Genomic DNA, 22,127 nt, shown 5'->3' with positions numbered 1-22,127 from the left:
TCATATGTATGACCTCAGCACACGGCTGGTAATGTCTGAGGGAGCTCTGATGGCACAGTGGTACCTCACGGACATCCTGCTTCCTCATGTGTTACTACTAACGTGATGATACTCGGATACCATTTTTCAACAGAATAATGCTTGTCCACGCTTGGCATGTCTCTGTTAACTTCATATATGAGATTGAGGTAGTCTCGCGGCCATAATACTCCCCAGATCAGTAACCGATAGAACCAGCGTGGACGTTTGCTTCGTCTCAGTGGCAGTATCCAGGAGATCACTGACCAGTTACGACAGTTTTGCAGCTTGCCTCAGGAGAGGATAGAACAGCTTTACGATATCCTTCCCAACAGAATCGGTGCATGCATCCAGGGCGAATTGATGCTACGTAATTCTGATAAGAGGGCTTATACTGCCAAGATGATTGTAAATTTGAATTTATTTTGTGATCATTGAAGTAACACCACATACCCTCTCATCAATGTAGTTTCCTTACATTTTCTCCTCGCCACTGGGTGCTTCAACATTTTTGTCGTACTGTGTATTTCCAAATCGTATTCCTGGCCCACACTTACTATAGTTATATTTGAGCGGCAGCGGATCCAAGTGATACCAGGAGGGGTAAAGCTGTCCTCTTTGAAAGATCGATGTTCTTAACAGGATGATTTTTCTGATAAAGTTTTTGAAGGAAATTTTGTGTATAACGTCCCAGCGAAGACGATGATATTAGAGACAGAAGAAAGCTACGGTTGTGGAAGAGTGAAGAGGCAAATTGGCAGTGCCATTCAAAAAAAGCATCCTTAATCCACTCTGAAATGGTGTAAGGTAACCACGCAAATGTAGCAATCGATCGCCCGTTGGGCATTTGAACGACAGTCGTTCGGAAAGCGAATGCAGTGTTGTAATATTGAGTCACCTCATTTAGTTACCTAGTGTTCGAGTTGTGTGTGTGTATGTGTATATTGGCAAGAGTCTAACAGCCTACTGATAGACTGACAGAAGACCCTCTTGGATTAAAAACTGTTATTTTTTTATATAAGTGAATCAGGGGACGAACCAAGGCCACCGAAGTTCAATCTACCACAAATAAACGACATACCACAAAGGAATTATCCGAATAGAACGGAAAGTGATAGAAGTAACGCACATGTAGAGACACGTCTTCGGTGGCATCGGGGCTAAGTTCGAAGCGAGACTCATCATTAAAGACAATTTTACTCCAGCCAATGACATTCCGTGTCGAAGAGGTGTCTGGAAACGTCCTGGCCTGAGGTGGGATACCAAGCTGACAGTCACCTGCCATGTGCCGATACAATCGGGAGTTAAATGTGGGGTGTCATTTCTTTTCATAGCAGCGACCCTTTGTCTGTCAGTGGCACTACCCTTGCAGTACAGTACTACGCCGGCGATATTCCACTCCCCGTTTTGTTGCCCTACATGGTAAATCATAATGGGCTTACATTTCAGAAGTCCGCCCACACGCTGCCAAAGTTTCTACTGCATGTCTTCGTGCTTGACAAACCGTACCTTGGCCAGCAAGGTCGCCAGATCTCTGCCCGATTGAGAACGTCTGGGGAATTATGCCAAAGGCCCCCTAACCCGCTCGGGAATTGCCGATCTAACGAGCCAATTCGACAGAATTGACACGATATTCCTCAGGAGGACGCCCAGCCACTGTTTCAATCAATGCCAGGCCGAATAACTACTTTATAAGGGTCAGAGGCGGACGAACGCCTTATTGACCAGCTCAGGTAGTGAAGCTCTTTCTCTTGAATAAATCATCCAATATTTCTGAGACTGTAATAATTTCTTTGTCTGTACATCATATCTACCGACAGCCTTTCATCCGTGACATTCCTTCGTGGTGCTTCAGTTCTTTTTCTATTTCTTTTTATTTTTCAGAGAAGAGAATAAATAGGAAAACAATTCTAAATATAGCACAATATGTCTATGTAGACGTATACTCTGTAAACGACTTTGGAGTGCTTGGCAAATTCATTTCCCGTTGTAAAAAATAAATAGGGTAATTCTCTTTCTTTCAGGCGTGGAGTTTGGCGGGAATGACTATTAAAATGCCTGTTTGCACACAGTAATTAGTCTAATCTTTTTTCATGATACTTACGACAGCGTTATATAGGAAACAGTAGCACATTCTCAGATTCTTCATTTAACACTATTTCTTGTAACACAGGAAGCAAGATTTAGTGGCATATTTGACATCCATTTTCAAAAGTTTGACAATTCCAGTATTGAGCACTACCGTGACTTTCTCCCATTGGTAAAATAACTTTGTCTCACTTCATGCTATCCTTCTTATGTACGATTCGGTAACTGTGGTCAAAACCATTTTGTTTCTAGTTGTTATGTCCCGTTATTACGAAAATGTAGAATGATATGTGAATAATATTTTTCTGAGTGTCACCGTTGCTGTATTTTACTTGCAGCTAGACTAACTAAACATTCGCACCATAGGCAGAAATCAAGTTGGAAAATATTCATTTTACCATACCATAAACACATTTTGAGTAACACTACCATCGTCTATAGAAAACTGGTAATATCTATCTTTGGGTATGTCTGGATCAGATCACAAAATGCAAATCCGTTACTGTAATTTGTTATCAGTAATATTGATATAGTACGTCGATAATTCTTCTGGGTTAATCAATTATCTCATCAACTTATAAAATACTTACAGTGCAAAAATACTAAAACAACCGCAAGTAGTATTCCGCACTTTACGTACTTTATAACATTCGCCAAAGTATATTTAGAAGGATATTAATGCATTTATTGTGCCGTTCATTAATAAAAGTTTTGAGAAAATATCTGATTGAAAGAACATAGGTTGAGTGAGGGTTGGGGTATATTAATATCCCGGATAATGAGATCCAACAATGTTGTATGAGGAGGTAAAGGAACAGAGCAGATATTTGAAGTTAGAATCGGACCATACGTCAGTAAACCGTTTGAAGAATGTGAGTCATTAGAAACCGTAGCACGAACCTGTTTTAATTATTCACGTTCTGCCTGCCATTAAATGCTTCTGACAATACTTCCATAATAATAAGAGGCTACTTCTTTTATTAATTACTTCTTGTTTCTTATAAATAAATCGATGGCGATTGACTCATTAACACCTTGTTAATTTTCCACTCAAACATCCGCGAGATAATTAAATTAATTGCAGCAAACTTCTACGTTCTGCTAACCGACAACAGACATAAATTTTCACCCTTATGCGAAGTGTGGGCTGATATGAAACCTACTGGTACATAAATCTCTTATTCTGGAACACAAAACCGAGTGATGTGGCGCAGTGGCTAGCATACTGGACTCGAATTCTGGAGGACGATGGTTCAAACCTGCAATCGGTCATCCTGATTTTTGGGTTTTATATGATTTCCCTAAATCGCTTCTGTCAAACGCCGGAATGGTTCCTTTCAATGGGCACGGCTGACTTTTTCCCCCCATCTTCCCCTAATCCAGCGGGTTCGATGACCTCGCTGTCTGGTCCCTCCCCCAAATCAACCAACCAACCAACTGGAACACAACTCAAACCTGGGACCTAAGTTGGAAAATGCTGGAAGGCAGGAGAAACGTACTGGCGGAAAAAGAGCTGTGAAGGGAGTTCGCCTGTCGCACATGGATAGTTCAATCGGTAGAACACTAGACAAGTCACGTCCTATGCTCGGGTCCCGGTCAGGCACATAGTTACCATCTGCCAGGAGATTTCGCAACTGCGCGGTCAAATGTCTAAATTGTTATCAGTGAGTGTTCGGCATAAAAGCCCATCTGTTTTCGGGCTAAGCATTTCTCACTTCCACAGAAACATAAATATATTCACAGGATGTCCCATTTATCTTGTCTACCATAAATAACTGTTTGTACAGATGCAAATTACAAAATTTTTCAAGCAAATGTTCTTCAGCCATTGGGGAAGGGGGGGGGGGGGACGTGCTGGCGTTGACAGAGGACAATTGTAAACATAAGTAGAATGTACACCCGTCATTCCGTCAACCATCGTCAGTTGAAAAGTTGGGTGAATAGAACGTACATCAATGATGAGAAGGAAGAAATGCTAGTCATCTATGGGGAATGTAAGTTAACAGAACAGTAATTGCAATACCGTTTTATTATGCATGGGTACATTTAGTACAGTAATTGAATCCTTTAAATACTAATGTGCAGAGTAGGCATACAGTAAAGGCTGTCCTTCCTACAAACTGCATCGACATAACGTTTCTTATATTGTTGAAGCAGAAGGTAAGCGAAATGCTACGTAGGCAGCGGATATGTACAGAGAGCGATATCCTAACAAGAACCCACATTCCTGACGGATGTATTCTCGTCTTATTGCGACGCTTCAGGAAACGGGATGCTTCAACTCACGACAATGCAATAGTCGTATCACTCGTACAGACGAAGCTGCCGAAGTTACTGTTCTCGCTTCCGTTACTATGAATCCATATGTCAGCAACGACAGCTTGAACACGAGATTGGCATTCTTCGTATTCTTACACGTCACCGGTTCCATCCTTACCATGTACACCTACATCAAGAATATTCCTTCTCAGACAAAGGACAGGTAAATACAAGGAACATGCATTATTGGTCCAGCGACAACCTACGATGGCTTAGACAGGTGGAACATCAGCGTCAATGGAGAGTCAACGTCTGGTGTGAGATGTTTGATACTACAATTATTGGCCCTTATTTCATCAATGGTAGTCTAAACGGCACTGCCTATGCCAACTTCCTCAGACGAATTCTTCCTCTTCTTCTGGATGAAGTGATGCTAAGAACCAGAACGCTTATGAGGTATTTAAACGATGGATGTCCAGCACATAATGCATTGCGTGCACGTCGTGTTCTGAACCGAAGGTATCCTGCCAGATTGATTGGTCGAGGAGGAACACTTACTTGGCCAGCTAGGTCTCCTGATTTAAATCCTCTGAACTTTTTTTTCTTTAGCGATGCATTAAAGACGTTGTCTATCGCGATATTCCAACAACTTGAGAGGACATGCAGGAATGTATCGTGCTCGCTTGTAATTGTCTTCCGCAGGCAACACTGGAAGCAGTAATTAATTCTTTCATTCAACGAGAGCACCAGTTTGTCGGTGTCCAGGGTCACCGCTTTGAGCATCTTTGAATGTTCTGCTCCTGAGCAATGGTACAGGTTAGTAATTTTTATGTTATGCTTTTACTTGGTTTTCATTTGTCTTCTGACAACTCCAGCAATTGGACGAGTTTGTGATCCCGGGTTCAAAGTCAGTAATGTGTTATGTAGTTAATAACGTTGTGTTTCAGTGAATGGTACACTGTGATACATTTTTGAATAGGTCTTTAGGAGGGGAAATGAATTACCGAATAAAAAATACAGGGTGCCACTTAAAAAAGTCATACCGCTGTTCATATCTTTGTAAAAAACAAATCTACAAGGAAGGCAATCATGCTGATTGATGTCCCCCCCCCACCAATGGGGGAACAAACAGCTATTTAGGGTGGTCAAGATAAAAGGGACACCCTGTATATCAGCGAAACATAAACTAATAATGGCATGTGCTCGACGTCTCATTCCCTTTGAATGTGAGAGGTGACAAAGAACGATAATATTACACCATTTACAGTGTTACAGTCTGTACTCAAATGATGTAGCAAAGCCCTCAACGCCACACGCCACTATCATAGGTTTATGCTTCGATTTTCTGCAGAATCCTTGAACACGTTCTCAGTTTGAATATAACAAGTTTTCTTAAGACTGAGAAGCTTACGGCCACGAATCAGCGTCGCTCGTGCGAATCTCAGATTGCCCTTTTCTCATATGATATACTGCGAGCTATGAGTGAAGGGCATCGGACAGGTTCCATATTTCTAGATTTCCGGAAATCATTTGACACGTTGCACTCTGGAGACAATTAACGAAGATACGAGCGTACAGAATACATTCACAGATCTTTGAGTAACGTGAAGACTTCTTAAGTCATAGAACCCAGTATGTTGTCCTCAACGGTGAATGTTCATCAGGCACAAGGATATTGTCAGGAGTGCCCCAGGAAAATGTGACAGGACCGCTGTTGTTCTCCATATACATAAATGATTTGACGGCCAGGGTGGGAAGGAATCAGGGGTTGTTTGCTGATGGTGCTGTAGCGCACGGAAAGGCACCGAAGTTGAGTAACTGTAGGAAGATACAAGATGACTTAGACAAAATTTCGAGTTTGTGTGATAAACTGCAGCTAACTGTATATGTGGGGAAATGTAAATTAAAGCGGATGAGTGGGAAACACTAACCTGTAATGTTCGGATACAGCATTACAAGTGTACTGCTTGATACTGTCACGTCGTTTGAATATCTGGGCGTATCGATGCAAAGCGATATGAAATGGAACGAGCATGTGAGTATTGTTATAGGGAAGGCGAATGGGCGACTTCGGTTTTTTGGGAGAATTTCGGAGAAGTGTGCTTCATCTGTAAAGGAGAACTCACATAGATGGCTGATGCGACCTGTTCTCGATCTCGAACACTACTCTAGTGTTTGGGGTACGTAGCAGGTCGGTCTGAAGGAGGACATCGAAGTGATTCAGCGGCGGGCTGCCAGATTTGTTGCTGGTAGGTTCGAGCAATACGTAAGTGTTACGGAGATGCTTGGGGAGCTCAGATGGAAATCGATGGTGGGAAGGCGACATTCCTTCCGAGAAACACCGCTGAGAAAATTTAGAGAACCGGCCTTTGAAGGTAACGGCCGATCGGTTCTACTCCCGCCAACACACATTGCGCGTAAGGGACACGAAGGTAAGATATGAGAAACTAGGGCTCACACGGAGATACGGAGGCATATAGACAGTCGTTTTTGCCTTGCTCTGTTTGCGAGTGGAACAGGACGGGTGCCGGCCGCTGTGGTCGAGTAGTTCTAGGCGCTTCAGTCCGGAACCACGCGGCTGCTACGGTCGCAGGTTTGAATCCTGCCTCGGGCATGGATGTGTGTGATGTCCTTAGGTTAGTTAGGTTTAAGTAGTTCTAAGTGTCAGAGACTGATGACCTCAGATGTTAAGTCCCATAGTGCTAAGAGCCATTTGAACCATTGGAACAGGACGGGAAATGGCTATTAGTGGTACAGGTTATCCTCCACCATGCACCGTACGGAGCCTTGCGGAGTATATATGTAGATGTAGATGTAGATTTTCGTCTTGACGTAGCTGGTATTTTAAGACACTAAATTGTTTGTAATCACTGCAGACTTTCTATGCTCGAATAATCCCCGCAGAAATTTCTGAGCATGTTTTAAAGTTAGAAAAACAAAAAAAATGAAACATTTGTGTGCTATAATGTTCAGGCTGCTACTTTTCTTCCCACTGGCATAGACCAAAATTGAACGTAATTATTTTGTCACAGGACACACAAGAAAAATCACAAGTGTATCAATATGAAAATCCGTGTAAGTGCGAAAGCAAGTAGACGGTCCTACACGAGACCTGAGTTTCTCCCTGTGCATACAATGTCCAGATAAGTTACAGGAATTCAGCTAGATCAGGGCGTCGGCGACTAGTCGTCGACGACATCATGCGGCTGTATTTCTGTACGTTATATGAAGACGATTCTATACTTTTACTTGCTTAGCGTCCTCTGCTTCGCTCGCCTAGACTGTATAGTCTGCGCAGAATTTTTTAATCGAAGTTGTATGTTGTTACGCCAAGTGATCATACGTAATTGTACACACTGAGCAAACAGTGTATCTATTCGGCTCAAACTAAGTTGCAGACAACGTATTAAAATTTAATCAGGCAATTTTTCATATAAACGTTTCACACTAAAAGAAACTGAATTTATATATTCTTATGCACATTGTACACGTACAAATCAAGAGTCTAGATACGGTGTGCCTGGTGTACATGAACAAAGATACAGGCAGGAAGTTGGAATTTGTTGAAACATTTCTTTTTATACCACATTTGTGGTTGTATTGTTTGGTGCCAAAATCACTTGGTATCTGTAGGAACTGACCCTTGAACAGGCGACGTAGAACTGCCCACGTGAGAAGCAGTCCTCCCCCTAGTTGATGCCTGCCCCCCCCCCCCCCCATTAACTAATGGCCCTGATATTTGTAAATCGTAACTGCAAAACAGACTTTAATGGGGAATTCCAGTCTCTTAAACTCGAATGCATACTCTCAATGTAAAAGAGGTATTCGTGGTTAGAATAACGGTTCACGCCGAGCACATCCGGTAGGCACGGTGGCTTCGATAATCTTTTTGTTGACAGCAGTTACTTTTACTGTAGCACCAGTACGAAGTTTAAGCGGATGAACGTTGCCCGGTAGTGTGTACCAAATTCCAGGAAGAATTTGTGAGACCGAAGACCAGGTCGGTTGAGGCTATTAAGGAATTCCACCGGCTATTAAACTGCTTCATCTGTGTTCAATCCAGAATCAACAGAACTATATTCCATTTATGATCTTCCAAGGGACTTAAGTAGTGTGCCATTAAGAAAAAAATGGTTCAAATGGCCCTGAGCACTATGGGACCCAACTGCTGAGGTCATTAGTCCCCTAGAACTTAGAACTAGTTAAACCTAACTAACCTAAGGGCATCACACACATCCATGCCCGAGGCAGGATTCGAACCTGCGACCGTAGCGGTCTCGCGGTTCCAGACTGCAGCGCCTAGAACCGCACGGCCACTTCGGCCGGCGTGCCATTAAGAGCGACAGGCCTACTGTTCTTGGCCCGTTCACACAGCCAATCCACGGACTTCTTCCGTATGGTCGAAACGCCGGTATAAGTTCTAAATATTAGTTCTTTTATGGTTGTGACTGTCTGGTGGGCAGAAATATACAATTTCCATTAGGGCTGGGTGTAATTTCCGTTCCCTATTTACAGCAGAAACTTTCGTCCCCTAACATATATTACCTCATTTTAACCAAGAAGCCAAATATCCATTTTTCGTAGATTTAGCTTTAAAAATATTTTATTGCAACGAAATATTATGATAAAAATTTTAATCTCCTATGACCCTCCCTTAGGGGCTGAACTTACAAAAACAATGAAACACGCATTATTTAGTTCTAAGCAAGAAGCCAAACACAATTTTTTACAGATTTAACTTGAAAAATGCTTTCGTAGCGAAATACGTCCATGAAAATATTCATCTCGTTAGGGGTAGAATTTCCTAAAACACTGAAAGACAGTTTTTTTTAATTTCCAGCCAAGAATCCAAATGCAAATGTTCGTTGATATAGCTTCAAAAATGCCTTTCTAATAAATATTTTCATACAAATTTTTCATCCACTATCTCACCCCTGAAGGGGTTCAACTTTCAAAAACACTGCATCACATATTGTTTTTATTTATAATCGGGAAGTTAAACACCAATTTTTATAGATGTAGTTTTAAAGATGCTTCAGTAGTTCTTTAATAGTGATTTAATTTCAAAAGAACTTTTACTCACTATTTAACCCCATAGCGGTTGAATTTCGAAGAATGCTGAACACGTTTTTTTTTTCCTTGTTTCTGAGAGAAACCAGATACCAATTTTCCTAGATCCAGCTTCAAAACTGCCTTACGGTGACATATTTTCAGAAAATCTCTCATCCCCTATTCGAAACAAAGTCTCCTCTCAAGCGATGTTTGATGATTAAGATCAGTACTATTTTCTAATTTCAACTTTCTATCCTTACCGGTTTGACTGGGCTATGATGAGTCAGTAAGTCACTCAGGACGTTTTCTTTTGCAAATAAAGATTTAATTCGACAACACAGGTTCCATTTGTCTGATTCTTCATCACACGTTCAGAAAATAACAGAAAATAATTCAGTGAAACTAAATTTCGATACTCTACTTACTTTCACAATTTAAACGTACTTCAATTTCTCCATACTAACGTATGACAAGTAATCGAATTGTGTCGATCGAGAATTTCTTAAAATTGCTGACAGTAAATAAACAACTCCCGGCGACATTTAAAACAATTCTTAATAACATAGTGACTGTATACGAGGTTAATATAATGAATACGCTCGGCACTATACATCACGTTAATTTTCAGTAGAATTTGACACATTAAAAAGGTTTTCAGGTGTGTGTCCACATGATGACTTTTCCTTATATGAATCTTTTTCTCGGTGCGTTTTGCCGCAGTTCTTTGTTTTTCCTTCCATTTTTCCTTCATTTCTAAAAGTACCGTTTCAGAATTTCATTGAATCTTTTGAATTTACCTCTTCAGTTATGATGCGGTAATACGTAAACTCTTGGAGTGGATAGCACAGGCCTTTACCAGGGCTGCAATTCAAACAGCGATTCTGAGTTGGATAAGAAACCGAGGCTTTTAGCGCCGTCGTTTGTATAAGCAGACGTTGCAAATGACACTCGTATTGTCTGCCGAAAGGTGTGGGCAAATGAACCCATCTCAAGTTGGACAAAAGCACGTATGATAGTGTCCCACTGCACCTTCTCCTCTCTGCGGTAGAATAAGCAAGGAGAAGATAAAAGCGGATGTAGCGCAGAAAAAATGCTGTTACGTCTTATAAGCGCGCAAATGGAACGCTCCCGTAAGTACATTTGTGCCTCTCAAAAGCGCAGTAATTTTGTCTTTTGTCAACGTACTGAATTTTGTAACACTTTCTGTTCTTCCATTTGCTACTGATGAATGTGTTATCACATTCAGAGTGAAATTCTCCTTTCTGTTACAATTATATTCATTTTTCCACAGGTAAACATCTGCTAAGCAAGTAAACTTCTTCGGTAGTCTTTTTTGTCTCATCTCTCGCGCTGTGTAATTTTTCTTTCTATTGTTAATGTAGATTGATTTTACGCGCGTCCTGTGACGTCTGAGGTAAGTCCAAGGTTCACTATTATGATTTTACTGAATTACAACAGACTCAGGCATTATGTGCGCGCTTTAAAATATCGTTCAGGCTTCCTCAGACGTTTGAAGTCTTTGAGTTTCTCGGTCTTCGGCTGAGGTGTGGAGGTGTTGTATTAAAAGCAAAGGATACTCCAGGAAAGTTAAGTGCTGAAGGTCCTGGAAACTATCTACTCGAAGTTGAAAGTACCACCGTACCCTTATTGCTGTTGGTAGGCAACTTGACTTGAAATGAGGGCCATGTTTAATGGAAGCAACACTTATTTTCAAATCCCTTTTTTGCACTCAATATTGGATTAGAATAATAATCCTAATAATAACAATGACTGCAATAACATTTCTCTGCCAAGCTTCCGTCTTGTAGTGAAACTATGTCTTTCTTGTTTGTTTGTCTGTAAAAGTGTTTGACAAAATTAAATGGCTCCTTTTTTAAATAAGATGACCGATTGTTGGAGGCCTCCTTCGAAAAGGAAGACTGCGAAATAACGACTGGTTAGTGTTACTGCACACGCTGGTAGCAAAATGCCTGAAACCAGTTAAGTTTCCCAATGAGGAAATTGGTGCAACGATTGATACACTTGAGCTATTCTCCGAAGGATGGGGTCTGCGAAGAGCCATTCTGTTTTCCATTTCGTCTTCGGTTTCCCTCAAAAAATAAAGACTGAGAGTAAAATGATTACTTAAACAATAGCGTGGATGAGATCTGTCTCCCAACTTCAGCAGGTGATGTCCAGCATTGTACCATATTGCCATTGGAATTGTTTTGAATGTTGTATAACTTTCTGATGTCAATTACTGTGCGTGGTGTAACAACCTGATCTATTAAATAAAGTATAAAAACATAATTACACAGTGCTAAAATCAGATCTCACTAAGAAACAGGGTGATCACGCCTTATGTCTTACAAATTAAAATTAATGTACGACGTTGCCACGCATTTGTAACACCATCTCTTTTGATTGCCGTTATCTTGGTGTTGTACAGTGACCGTTACGCATGTAACCTAACTCCCGCCTTACTAGGCAGTGCACAGTAAACGGTACAGTTGGGAGCTCGTTGGTCCTAGTGACAGGTTCTAGTACACTTTTGTATCAGTGAATGACTTTTTTCACTTCCATCGTTTTGCTACAATGAACTTTGTGTAGGTACTTACACAGAAACTGGTATACAGTACAAGAACACAGTACAGCGTCTTCCGGATTGTGCTTGCTATTTCAGTTTTAGACCCTCATTCTATTAAGCATGAGATCGTATGAACATATGACTAACGATGCTGTGGAAATGTTCCAGTGATTGGACAAAATTGTACATACTAGTATGCTTGTACAGAAAACTTCGTGAGTTGTTTGCTGATGATCATAGTGTAATGTTGCATACATCTGTTCTACTTGGAACGCAGGTATTACGTGAGGAAGGACAAAGACTGAAACTAGTTTCGAGCAAATGAGAATTTAAGAAATGTCAAAAATATTTTACCGAATTTTATAATGGCTTTTTACATGGGAGACTAATTTTAGGTTGAAATCTCGTTCGTCTTCGACACTTAACAACGCAGCCGCAGATAACATATTATTATCAGTCGGAAATTGACGAGATTCTAAAGCGGCGTAGCCTACCTATGTAGTCAGTAGAGAAGGTTGGTTCAAATGGCTCTGAGCACTATGTGACTTAACTTCTGAGGCCATCAGTCGCCTAGAACTTAGAACTAATTAAACCTAACTAACCTAAGGACATCACACACATCCATGCCCAAGGCAGGATTCGAACCTGCGACCGTAGCGGTCACTCGTTCCCAGACTGTAGCACCTAGAACCGCACGGCCATTCCAGCCGGCAGTAGAGAAGGTTCCACAGTCACGAATTACCAACAAACAATGCTGAAGTTGTTAGTCACGATAATACACACATCAAAAAAAGTTTTGCATCATCCCAGTTCCCAGAACTCCTGAAGATATACGTTGACTGTAGATATTGTATAACAGATACAGTCCCTTTCATCTTTGGGCGGGTTCAGAGTTGTCACTAAACCCGTCCAAAGATGTAAACAACAATGCATGAGCAGCTCCTATTGCACGGAGGGGGATCGACAGCCGATCAGTTCCAGTCATTCCACCAGGAAGGAGGTACGTTGCTCGTGTTGTCTGTAGTTCAACCATGCCTAGACGGTCAGTACCGCGGTTCGATCGCGTTCGCAATGTTGCTTCACGCCAGGAATGGCTCTCAAGAAAGAAAGTAAGTGTCCAGGCGTCTCAGAGTGAACCAAAGAGATGTTGTTCGGACATGGAGGAGATACAGAGAGAGAGGAACTGTCAATGACATGACTCGCTCAGACCGCTCAAGGGCTACTACTGCAGTGACTGACCGCTACCAACGGATTTGGCTCGGAGGAACCCTGACAGCAACGCCACCGCCTTGAATAATGCTTTTCGTGCAGCCACAGGACGTCGTGTTACCACTCAAACTGTGCGCAATAGGCTGCATGATGCACAACTTCACTCCGGACGTCCATGGCGAGGTCCACCTTTGTAACCACGACACCATGCAGCCCAATACACATGGGCCCAATAACACGCCGAATGGATCGATCAGGTTTGGCATCACGTTCTCTTCACCGATGAATGTCGCATATATCTTCAACCAGACAGTGGTCCGAGACGTGTCTGGAGGCAACCCGGTCACGCTGAACGCCTTAGACATACTGTCCAGCGAGTGCAGTAATGGGGAGGCATCCTGCTGTTTTGGGGTGGCATTGTGTGGGGCCGACATACGCCGCTGGTGGTCGTGGAAGGCACCATAAGGGCTGTACGATACGTGAATGCCATCCTCCGACCGATAGTGCAACCATATTGGCAAAATATGGGCGAGGTATCCGTCTTCATTCGCGCCCCCATCGTGCACATCTTGTGAATGACTCCCTTCAGGATAACGACATCGCTCGACTAGAGTGGCCAGCATGTACTCCAGAAATATTTCTTACTGAACATGCCTGGAATAGATTGAAAAGGCCTGTTTATGGACTACGTGACCCACCAACCACTCTAAGGGATCTAAGCCGAATCGCTGCTGAGGAGTGGGACAATCTGGACCAACAGTGCCTTGATGAACTTGTGGATAGTACGCCACGACGAATACAGGTATGCATCAAAGCAAGAGGACTTGCTACTGGGTGTCAGAGGTACCGGTGTGTACAGCGATATGGATCACCATCTCTGAGGGTCTCACTGTATGTACAATTGTATGTACAACTGCATGTACAACATGCAATGCGTGGTTTTCACGAGCCTTAAAAAGGGCGGAAATGATGTTTATGTTGATCTATACTCCAATTTTCTGTACGGGTTCCGAAACCCTCGGAACCGAGGTGATGCAGAGCTTTTTTTGATGTATGTAGGTGCTCGGTGCAGCCACCGGCATTGCTTTCTTTGAAAATTGTGAGAAAAAGAAGCATCAGAAATAAAGTTGTATTATCACCCGAACGGATATAAAGTGCAATTCTTTCTCATAACGCTACGATTGAATGTGGACAAGTAACGTTGCAAATTCAACTGAATACGTTGTCACTGAGAATCTCTCTGCCAAGTAGCCTGCACGAATTCTTACGCTATTTTCATTCTGTGTATTTGAGAAGAAATTATAGACTGTCTTTGCATTCGCATTCACAGAGGAGATTGGCGCGGTGTTGGTATTTGGGAAATTTTTGGTTTCGGAATGAGCTTAGTATATTAAATTCACGTATTAACCTCCAATAGCAGAATTATCTGTCCAGACTGATGTTAACTGTATTCTAGCCGAATCGTTGAAGGAAATTTATTGCGATATTATTGATAGTGTTACAAGAAAAAATCTAACAAATGAAAATATTTATACTATTTTATGACACGGAAGTTTGTCATCGGACATGAAAGAAATAATTCGCCTTCCACGATAATTGTGATGTTTTGTGTTTTGTCGTTGTAAAATAAAGTTTTATATGTTTTTAAATATGATTAATCTGAAACATTTATGTATCGGCGGTCTCTGTGTATTCAAGACGTTTGGTTGTGGAAAGTGGCACGCAGGATATTACCGTTATTTGTAAAAAAATGTTTCTCTTTTTGTGCGAAATTTGAATGCCGATTAACGTGGCTACGTAAATGATACATTACCCATTCTGCTGTAAGCCAAATAAAGAAATAATTAAAACAAATAATTTCGTATTTTATTGCAGCACATACTTTGAAATTAAGAAAAACTTTATGTTATGCTGTGTGAAATCTATAGGATGTTTGTTAATTTCTTTTTTTCTCTTTATATCCTCTATCTGCCAAGTAGAAGGAAGGTTGGTTGGTTGGTTTGGGGAAGGAGACCAGACAGCGTGGTCATCGGTCTCATCGGATTAGGGAAGGATGGGGAAGGAAGTCGGCCGTGCCCTTTCAGAGGAACCATCCCGGCATTTGCCTGGAGTGTTTTAGGGAAATCACGGAAAACCTAAATCAGGATGGCCGGACGTGGGATTGAACCGTCGTCCTTCCGAATGTAGAAGGAAGGAATAATTGATTCAGTCTTACATAGACGTACATATCTTTAGTGAATTAACGCTATGATAGTTGGTCAAACGTGGGGAATAACTCAATAATAGCAATGTCGATGGAAGCATCACAGCGTTTGCCCTAAGTGACGTTAGCCTACTTCGGGAAGATGAAACCAGACAGATGAATCGAGATCTTATCATCGCGCACCATTCGAACATGAACTCAAGTTTTGGTTAATGTGCCAGTGTATGAAAGGCGAACTTTAATTTACAGAGATTTTTAGTTTGTGGGGAGAAGAAATTAATTTTCTCTGTTAGAGAGTAACTAAGAAATTCCCATCAACCGGAAGTACCGATCCTTACCAACACAGTACTGAATCTATAAAGCACCATTCAGCGACTTTAATTTCACTTCCCATTTTATTTTGCATTTCAGTAATTCAGATAAGCCCTTCCAGATAAGGATGGTAATACTTTATCAAGCATTTTGAAAAAGCCCTCAGTGCAACATAAGATTAACTTGCAACTGCGATAGTTATCACAGTAATACACAGGGTTTTATTTTATAAAAATAGTGGTGGTGAATAGACACAAAATCCTAGTGGCTCAAGTCTTCCAATTGTAAGTGACGTCTGCTGATTCGGACGTAGTGATATTTCCGAGTCATTAGGGTAAAGCCCGGCTAGTCAAATAGCGCTTCATGTTTTGGAACACTGGAACCTGCAAAACAAACAAACGCATCCCTAACAGACACACAAAACTCCATAATCCCATTTACTTCCCACTGTGTCCGGTTATATCTCAACTGCAATCCCAAATTGCTACTAGAAAACAACACACCGCATGGAACTAATTGGTGGATCATCAGGTACACTGAGGTTTCCCAATATCTACAGATGTAATAGTAGTGTTAAACCTCTGCTGGGAAATCTGAAAAATTTAATTCTACAAGTAGAAAGGTATCATAACTGGTTTCGGAAAAAGGAGTTCAATGTTTACTGATGACACTAGTTTGGTAGTAACAGATGTGTGCAACATGTGCTCGGTTTCAAAGAGTGCAGTTCATGTCCTACGTTCATGGCTTGTACAAAATAAACTTATGCTAAATCGCAGTAAGACTCAGTTTTTACAGTTTCTAACACACAATTCGACAAAACCTGACGTTTTAATTTCACAGAATAGGCTTATGTTTAGTGAAACTGAACAGTTCAAATTTCTATGTGTTCAGATAGATAGTAAACTGCTTTGGAAAGCCCACTTTCAGGATCTTATTTAAAGACTTAACGCTGCCATTTTTTCTATTCGAACGGTATCTGAAGTGAGTGACCGTTCGACACGAAAATTAGTCTACTTTGCTTATTTTAATTCGCTTGTATCGTATGCTATTATATTTTGAGGTAACTGTTCCCATCCTAAAAGGATATTTTTGGCTCATAAACAGGCACTTCGGACAATACGTGGTGTAAGTTCACGAACGTCTTGTCGACCGTCGTTCACTAGTCTGAGTATTTTAACATTGCTCTCTCAATCTATACATTCCTTACTGTCATTTCTTGTTAACAATATTATCAAATTCCCAAGAGTAAGCAGCTTTCACTTAGTTAATAGTCGGCAGAAATCGAACCTTCATTTGGATCGGACTCCTTAACTCTTGTGCACAAAGGTGTGCAGTATACTGCTGCATCCATTTTCAATAAGCTACCACTCGAATTCAAAAATCTGAGCAGTAATCCAAGCGCTTTCAAATCGAAACTGAAGAGATTTCTCACGGGTCACTCGTTCTATTCTGTTGAGGAGTTCCTTGAGAAATTAAGCTGATTTTTGTTATATTATTAATTGCTTTAATTTAAACTTACGGATTGACTTTTTTCGGGCTCATAAACATTTTGTTCTTAGCGGCACTGAAAAGAAGGCTAACAGTCTTGGCTGGACGTGACCATGTAAACACATGAACCAACCTATTTCTGCTGAAGACATTGTTTTGAGAAACAATCGTACTTGCAGCGTACTGACATTATGATAATTCATTTTAAACTCGGAAACAGCAGAATCTCGCCTTTAACACTTGCCGGAGCCTTGTTTGATCATCTCAGGCTGAGCGATTACCTGTTAGGCAGTACCAGGTGAATAAAATTGTAATTCGTAAACATATATCAAAAGTTGTGTAATACGCTCACGAATGCACTCAGTTGTTAGGCCACAAGTGGCCCATCGGGATCATCCGACTGCCGTGTCTTTCTCAGCTGAGGATGCTGATAGGAGGGGCATGTGGTCACACCACTCTCCAAGTAGTTATGATGGTTTCCATTGACCGAAGCCGCTACTATTCGATCGAGTAGCTCCTCAATTGGCATCACGAAGTTGAGTGCACCCCGAAAAATGGCAACAGCGCATGACGGCCTGGATGGTCACCCATCCAAGTGCAGGCCACGCCCGACAGCGCTTAACTTCGGTAATCTGACGGGAACTGGGGTATCCACTGCGGCAAGGCCGTTGCAGGCTCACGAATGGGGTGATGCAAAAAGAAAGAACATATTTCAATTGTTTATTGCATACAAAATATGTAACCTAGAAACACGTTGCGCATTCCACTGGATGTAGGAAGGTTCGAATTTTTATGTTCTTACAGACATTGTATCATACGTTCACCGCGAGAAACGTGAATTGCTCGAGAAAAATCGAAACTGTAGTCCATTTCATTCCACACACTAATTAACATGTCCCTGTTTACTTAATCGACAACTTCGACTATTAGATGTCTCAGCTCTTGAAAAGTAGTTGTATGACAAAGTGTCTGTCTTTTATGTACCCCCCATAGATGAGAATCGCAAGGTGTGATATCTGGTGATCTGGGAAGCCAAAAGCAATGGACAAGATCTTGTTGTCCACCTCTTCCAGTCCAACGTTGTGGGAAGGTGTTGTCAAGATAACGCCGCATCTCAAGATGGAAGTGAGGCGGGACGCCGTTATGCATAAAAATGAAATCACCTGAATCTTCATGAAGTTGAGAAACCAACCGATTCTGCAGCATGCCCAGGTATGACATTTCTGTCACAATTTTGTCCTCAAAAAAGAAAGGTCCATAAACTGTGTGAATAGAAAGGGCACAAAACACGTCCAGTTTCGGTGAGTCTCGTATCAGATGACGAGGCCAGAATTTTGTGACCCCAGAATTCTTACATTATGGCAGTTTACTTCACCCGATCAATGAAACGTCGATTCGTCCGAAAGGCTACACATGCAACCAACTTCCACTTGAGCAACGGATTGACTTCGGGCAAATTCCAACTATCAAAATAATTTCTCTTGTGGTGTAATCACCTAGTTACTTCAAACAAATTACAGCGCAACAGTGTCGAAACCTTAAACTAACCTCTATTCAGTGGCATGCGCAATCTCTTCCTATCTTTTATAGTTCGTCTGTTCCGCCAAAATAAAAAACCTACTGACCTGAAATTTGCAGTATTTATTTGTGTGTATCTGAATAAGAAGCCATCCTCCCGAGAATTTTGCCTAGATACTTTCATTACTTTTACGAGTTATTAAGTAAAGTATATTGCTATGATCAAAAAAGAGTAAATCATTACATATTTTCAACCAGTTTGTGCGAAAGTACAGTTTATGAATTACAGCGCCATTTCCAAACACAATATAAAAACGAGCGATGTACCAGAGGGCAATATTATGGAAATCGAAGAGGACGTAGATGAAGATGAAATGGGAGATATGACACTGCGTGAGGAATTCGATAGAGCACTAAAAGACCTAACCCGAAAGAAGGCCCCGGGAGTAGACAACATTCCATTAGAACTACTGATAACCTCGGGAGAGCCAGCCACGACGAAACTCTACCATCTCGTGATCAAGACGTATGAGGTAGTGGAAATACCTTCAGACTTCAAGAAGAACGTAATAATTCTAATCCCAAAGAAAGCAGGTGTTGCTAGGTGTGAAAATCACCGAACTATCGGTTTAATAAGTCATGGTTGCAAAATACGAACACGAATTCTTTACAAACGAATGGAAAAATTGATAGAAGCTGATCTTGGGAAAGATCACTTTGGATTCCGTAGACATGTTGGAACACGCGAGGCAATGCTGACCTTAGAACTTATCTTAGAAGGTAGGTTAAGGAAAATCAAAACTATGTTTCTAGCATTTGCAGACTTAGAGAAAGCTTTTGACAATGTTGACTGGAACACCCTTTCAAATTGTGAAGGCGGCTGGTGTAAAATACGGGGAGGGAAAGGCTATTTACAATCTGTACAGAAAACAGATGGAAGACTGCGCGGAGTGGCCGCGCGTTTTGAGGCTCCATGTCACGGATTGAGCGGCCCCTTCTGCCGGAGGTTTGAGTCCTCTCTCGGATATGTGTGTGTGTGTGTGTTCCTCTCAGCATAAGTTATTTTGAGTAGTGTGTCAGTTAAGGAGTTTAGGAACCGATGACCTCAGCAGTGTGGTGCCTTAGGACTTCACAAAGGCCGTTATAAGAGTCGAGGGGCACAAAAAGAAAGCAGTGGTTGGAAAGGCAGTGAGACAAGGTTGTAGCGTTTCCCCAATGTTATTCAATCTGTATACTGAGCAAGCAGTAAAGGAAACAAAAGAAAAATTTGGAGTAGGAATTAAAATCCATGGAGAAGAAATAAAAACTTTGAGGTTTGCCGACGACATTGTAATCCTGTCGGAGACAGCAAAGGACTCGGAAGAGCAGTTGAACGTAATGGAGAGTGTCTTGAAAGGAGGATATAAGATGAATTTCAACAAAAGCAAAATGAGGATAATGGAATGTAGTCGAATTAAATCAAATGATGCTGAGGGTATTAGATTAGGAAATGAGACACTTAAAAGTAGTAAATGAGTTTTGCTGTTTGGGGAGCAAAATAACTAATAATGATCGAAGTAGAAAGGATATAAAATGTAGACTGGCTACGGAAAGGAAAGCGTTTCTGAAGAAGAGAAATTCGTTAGCATCAAGTATAGATTTAAGCGTCAGGAAGTCTTTTGTGAAAGTATTTGTTTGGAGTGTATCCATGTAATTAAGTGAAACATAGACGCTAAACAGTGTACACAAGAAGAGAATATAAACTTTCTAAATGTGGTGATACAGAAGAATGCTGAAGATTAGATGAGTACATCTTGTAAGAAATGAGGAGGTACTGAATAGAATTGGGGAGAAAAGGAATTTGTGGCACAACTTGACCAGAAGAAGGGATCGGTTAGTAGGACATGTTCTGAGGCATCAAGGGATCACCAGTATAGTATTCGAGGTAAGCCCGCATCTCGTGGTCGTGCGGTAGCGTTCTCGCTTCCCACGCCCGGGTTCCCAGGTTCGATTCCCGGCGGGGTCAGGGATTTTCTCTGCCTCGTGATGACTGGGTGTTGTGTGCTGTCCTTAGGTTAGTTAGGTTTAAGTAGTTCTAAGTTCTAGGGGACCGATGACCATAGATGTTAAGTCCCATAGTGCTCAGAGCCATTCGAGGTAAGCGTTTAGGGTGAAAATCGTAGAGGGAAACAAAGAGATGAATACATTAAGCAGATTCAGAAGGATGTAGGCTGCAGTAGTTATTCAGAAATGAAATTGATTGTACGGGATAGAGTAGCATGGAAAGCTGCATCAAACCAACCTCGGAAGAAGAGATCACATCAACAATATAAAAACGCCCTACCAATTTTCATGTTTGTAACTATAACGTATTAACGCACAGAGAACTGTGAATCTTGAGTTCGGTAGGAGAAGGTTTGCAGTAGTTCCATTTTTAAAATTATAGGTTTCATGTTTATAGGAGTATATGACTTTAATTAAGTTATGCCTAGCAAGGAACACCTCTGCTGTGGAAAAACTTAGCCTTAACTTAGATTCCTCACTGGGATGGCTTTTTAGATTTTTGTATGGCACGAGGAACACAGCCTGTGACGGTCAGTTCTCTCGTTACTGGTCAGAATCCACTTAACTAGTGTAAGCACTTGTGGTGTTCTTCAACGTGTGCTACTACAGATATTGTATTAGTGTCAATGTGGAATATATTCAATTCAGTATCTCGTAAACGACTCGCACTAGAATCCTGCAACAAACACTACTGCCACACTAATTTACGCTGCTTTTAGTTTGATAATGTCAGTATGCATCGTGCCATTAAAAAAGTGTATTTCTGCTCAAAAAGTACACTTTCGAAGTATTATCACAATCTGCTGACTGGCGTCCAATAAGAGTCCCTGACTACCAATCCAATCTTTGAAAATAGCACATCAATAGCACTTTCCACTTCCATAATATTTTCGGTCCAAGTTTTAGGTGATTCACCCTATATATACCGACGGAAAAAATCGAAAACCAAATAATATTTAATATATATTAATGTAATTTCTGGAGTAGATTTGTCTAGGTAACATATTTAAGCGATTAAAATTGGAAGATCAGTGGTCGATGTAAGCGCCACTGCAAATGTGAAATGCTGGTACATTAATAACAGGTGTAACCCCAGACAGTTGAATGCAAGCATGTAAACGTGCACGTAATTCTCTGTGCATATGGCTGGAGTCAGATGTGGTGATCGAGTAGACTAAGGCGAAATGTCGACAGACTGTAGAGCTTATTGAGTTACAAAAGTGGTATGTGGGCGAGCGCTATCCTGTTGAAAACACCACCTGGAATGCTAGTCATGAATTGCAGCATGGCAGGTCGAATCATCAGACTGACAAACAATTATGCAGTGTGGGTGCGTGTGATAACTATGAGACCTCCTGATATCACACGAAA

Source organism: Schistocerca cancellata, chromosome 3 (genome assembly GCF_023864275.1).
Source record: "Schistocerca cancellata isolate TAMUIC-IGC-003103 chromosome 3, iqSchCanc2.1, whole genome shotgun sequence".
Lineage (NCBI taxonomy): Eukaryota > Metazoa > Arthropoda > Insecta > Orthoptera > Acrididae > Schistocerca > Schistocerca cancellata.
The sequence above is the reverse complement of the archived record's forward strand: the minus strand, read 5'-3'. Positions refer to the sequence as shown.